Source organism: Protomyctophum bolini (assembly GCF_963924005.1).
Source record: "Protomyctophum bolini genome assembly, chromosome: 6".
In the NCBI taxonomy this organism is placed as follows: domain Eukaryota; kingdom Metazoa; phylum Chordata; class Actinopteri; order Myctophiformes; family Myctophidae; genus Protomyctophum; species Protomyctophum bolini.
Genome location: NC_137867.1, coordinates 49,632,584 through 49,637,583, shown reverse-complemented (window position 1 = coordinate 49,637,583; position 5,000 = coordinate 49,632,584). Strand labels below are relative to the sequence as shown.

Sequence of the window (5,000 nt, the reverse complement as noted above, 5' to 3'; positions counted from 1 at the left end):
CATCCATCCATCCACCCATCCATCCATCCATCCATCCATCCATCCATCCATCCATGCATCCATCCACCCAGAGACGCGTTGTGGGCTTGTAGATCGGCTATCTTTCCACCTTCTTTATAAAACACATAATTCTTGGACATATAGTTTTTTTTCTCGCCACTTTCCAGTCGATAAAAGGCAGGAACGGCAATAATAAGACATCTTATATTCTAGGCCCTTTTTATTTGTATTTCTCTTTTCTCAACGGACCAATAGTAGCCTACCTGCACCGCTAATAGTCACTGGTTTAGTAGCCTAATGCTCTGCTTTAGGGGGGGCGGGGCGGGGGGGTTTAACACATATTTGGAGAGGGTCGTTTTGTTTTGGCTGAATGACATGATGCAAGCCCCCCCCCCCCCCCCCGCCCATAGATGGATGGATATAATAGGTACCATGGGGGGGTCGAGGTGTGTGTGTGTGTGTGTGTGTGTGTGTGTGTGTGTGTGTGTGTGTGTGTGTGTGTGTGTGTGTGTGTGTGTGTGTGTGTGTGTGGGGGGGGGGTGTATTTATTTACTCTAACAACACCACTAATGTTAATGTTACAGAAACAATGCATGCAGCCTAACGGTACATTGACACTGATGTAAATGCTTCACTTAATACGACAACGGGCCCGAAATTAACCTAACAACGCACGCACGCACGCGCACGCGCACACGCACACGCATACACACACACGGTTTGGCATGTTGTTTTTCGGGCCCATGGATGGAGAAACGTCTTCTCTGCATCTTCGAATGAATTGAGTGTTTTATCAAAGGAAATATAATAATTATTATATTCTCTTGGGTTTCATTTAAAGATTCCCTGCAGTGCTTGTTTTGCAAACCGCCAATAAAGTATAGGCTATTCAATCGATCAATCGATAAATCACTCAATCAATCACTCAATCACTCAATCAATCAAAATTAACTTTCTCTGTTTTACTTTTTAGTTTCGTACATTTTTTATACAATTCGTCACGTGTCACCACAAATTGGAGCCCCAAAATATAGCTGATCTACAAGCCCCAAAACAAGCTCATATACTGTATATAGATCAGCTATTTTTATGCAATTTTTCATACTGGAAAAAATAGCCCGATCTACAAGCTCGCAACGCGTCGGCAGCGCGACGCGTTGCGAGCTTGTAGATCGGCTATTTTTCGGCTATTTTTTAATGCAGTTTTCATACTGAAAAGGTATACATGCCTTTTTTTATCTCCACTCCTTTGACATATTATTGAGGTTTCAATTCCTCCAACCCGAAGTCACATGTAAATATCATAATGGTCAGTTAGGATTAGAATATCACCGACCAGCACTTCAACACCGTCTCCTTTTCACATACACGGACCCCCCCTCTCTCTCTCTCTCTCTCTCTCTCTCTACCCCCCCCCCCCCCCCCCATCTCTCTCTCTACCCCCCCCCCCCCCTCTCCCAACATTGTAGGCCTACTTATGTAACAAATGGACTCGCATTAGAGTGATTGCCGTTAATGGCAGTGATTTTCCATTTAAAATCCTCTGGCGATCTCTAATAGCTGTTTGTTGTCCTCAGAAAGACTGCACATGAAAACAACTATTAGGATCAATGATATGATAGCCGCGGTGTGTGTGTGTGTGTGTGTGTGTGTGTGTGTGTGTGTGTGTGTGTGTGTGTGTGTGTGTGTGTGTGTGTGTGTGTGTGTGTGTGTGTGTGTGTGTTTAAATTAGCCTAGTATTCGTGGTTGAGTTCAACCTATTTTATTTATTTTTTCAGATTATTGAATGTTTTGGCGAAATCTAAAACAGACAAACAAAATATATTAAAGTGAATCCTTCGGATTGAGGCTATATATAAAATTAATTAAGGCCACATTTTCTGAATATTCTCATATATTAATAAATAACAAATATGACATTATTATGTTTATATATATATTATACATTTTGTGATGAGGGGCAGTTTCATTTTTTTTTAATACAAAAAAAGAGACCATGTTTATCATAAATTGTTTCTGAAAATTGTGGTTGCGATGTTATATATATATAAACTATTCGTGTTAATCTATATTATATAATAATTATTATTATTATGTTAAGCTTATATATCCAATAAACACGTTAAATAAATGTAGGACTTATATCTAGGAGACGCACGCGGCGCGCGCGCGGCGTGTGTGTGTGTGTGTGTGTGTGTGTGCGTGTGTGTGCGTGCGTGTGCGCGCATGCTTGTGTGTGCGTGCGTGCGTGCGTGCGCGTGTTATTAATTCAACGGACACGCACCGGCACACATTCAATTAATTTGGTACAGATTGCTACTTCGATATCCTAGAACTGGTCCCTGCCTGCATTCATTGTGTGTCTATGATTGTCTGCTTTCAACCATGCACACAATATCTTTCATTTCAATGTATATATATATATATATATATATATATATATATATATATATATATATATATATATATATATATATATATATATATATATATCATTGCTTATAGACGAGATGATATGTTTATATGACCATTATTGTTATACCTGACATGACATGCTATATATAGTATTATTGTTGTTATTTGGCGAGTTAATATTCAGCGCAGTTTCCAACCCTTTTCACAACAAGGTCCATTATGTATGCATTGGGCATTAGGAGCCACGGAACACCATTTGATGACATTTATTTAAAGCCTCTCAGACACAAAATAAACTATATAAATCATATATATGTTTTTTTTTCAAATTTCGTTGGATATAAGGTTTTGTCCAACAATCCCGTCCATGCTGTAATGATGTGGGTAAACCATTAGGAGAGATATAGAGGCAACGTTGATCAATTATTCTTCTATACATTCTCCAGTTATGTAAATTAACGAATGCATGATGTTTATCAATAGATTAACTCTTGAGAGCCTAAAATGAAACCAAATGGTTGTGATATAGTTTTATTTTTGCGACCTAAATAGTCGCTTTTATTGTGAGTGCATCTCTCTGCATATAAAGAGCTTCTTTAGTGATAGTGACACACAAAGACATTTCAATTAATAAAATGTATATTGTGGAGAAAACGTGTATGATATATTTCTCTAAAAGCTCTCTGATAATTATATTCTAGGTAAAAAAAAAACGGTGTTGAGTTAAATGCCAATGAACTCTGACTCCTCATAACAGCCAAATATCTTCTTAAAAAAAAAAAAAAACACACCCGTGTGAAGTGAGGGGCGCTCTTATCATCTTTAGGTGATGTAATGTAATGATGATGATTGTAAAACAAACATTACATTCTCTTTATTGTTAATTAATAGCGTTTAATGTCTGTGTTTATATGGGACAAGATGATAGGATTAGGCTAAATATGTTCCCTTCATTGTCAATTGCGTTTTAAAAACAAACATTGAACTAAAAACAAACATTAAACCTGTATATAGCCCCTATAAAAAACACACTCACAGTGGCGTTGTGTGAGCTTGTAGATCGTGGTTATTTTGGCCTATATAATGTTCTGTCAAAAAAGTATATAGGTTCGTTTGATTGATTTGATTGATTAGCAGTTTATAGGTTTGCAAATTGAGCACATGCAGGAAAGAAAGAAAGAAAGAAAGTATAGCTCGATACACAGCTAATGAACCCACCGAAAGGCTTGTTGTTTCCATTAGGGTCTTTTGTATTGTACTCAATTCATCGAATGCATCGTTTTAAAAGCTCTTTAACCTGATATATATACATTCGAGTTTGCAGCATAATCTACATTAATAAAGGAACGATCTGCAAGCTCACAACGCCTTGGAAAAGCTTGTAGATCCGTTTGTTGGCCTATAGATTATCTAAATTAAATATGGGATTTAAAAAAACAGTTATTGTTTAGCCTATAACGATGTACAATTTAAATAACAAGCTCTTCTACAAGGTGTTGTATGAGCTTGTAGTTCGGGCTGTTTTTGCTAATCTACAAATTAAAATCCACAAGGTGTTGTGAGATTAGGTTATTTGTGGCATAATCTGTCTATAGTTTCCAAAAGCTGTTTGAAGAAGGTCTGTTTTTTCTCTAAAAATCACACCCGTGTGAAGTGAGGGGCGGTCTGATTAGGTGACGTAATGGTGATGTAAAACAAACGGCGCATGCCAACACAAACATTATACAATGTCGTTATTGTTAATTAATGTTGTCATATAGGGGACAAGATTATACGTAAATGTCCCCTTCATTGTCAATGGCGTTTTTAAAACAAACATTGAACTATAAAAACAGACATTAAACCACGAGGAAGGCCTAAAAATCACAGGTTAATTTATAATGTTTACTTTTACCTCCGTCTTAGAATAAAATAAAATAGGTTTTTATAAAAGCATGTTTTTAATCCGTCTCGCAGTAGAAAATAAAATGAAAAGGGTTTTAAAAAATAAATAAAAGCACGTTTAGTTTAATTACCTGAAGAAGACTCTCTTGCATGCAGTAGAGAGTTCATCATCAGGTCTTAAAGATCTAATTACTTGTTGTTAAATGGGTTTATAGATCTATTTAGCCTATACCTGCATGATGAAGTCGGTCTTGCAGTAAAGAGTAAAATAAAAAAGGTTTTTTATAAAAGCTTTCAGTTTATTTACCTGAAGAATTATAATTAAATTAATAGATCTTAATAGATCTATTCACCTGCAGAAGAAGTCTAATTAAAATGTCTTATTATAGATTTATTTACCTGAAGAAGTCTAATTAATATGTCTTATATAGATCGAATTACCCGAAGAAGTCCGCCTCGCAGAACAGTAAATCAACAGGTCTTGTAGATCTATATATTATTTACCTGAAGAAGTCGGCCTCGCAGAACAGTAAATCAACAGGTCTTGCAGATCTATATATTATTTACCTGAAGAAGTCGGCCTCGCAGAACAGTAAATCAGCAGGTCTTGCAGATCTCTATATTATTTACCTGAAGAAGTCGGCCTTGCAGAACAGTAAATCAACAGGTCTTGCAGATCTCTATATTATTTACCTGAAGAA

General features: G+C 36.5%; 1 protein-coding gene across 1 annotated transcript in view; it reads right to left on the bottom strand.

Annotated features, from left to right (window-relative positions):
• Positions 1-5,000, bottom strand: part of LOC308317086 (LIM/homeobox protein Lhx5-like) — a gene marked incomplete at both ends in the record, with an annotated part of 30,120 nt that overhangs the window by 24,766 nt on the left and 354 nt on the right.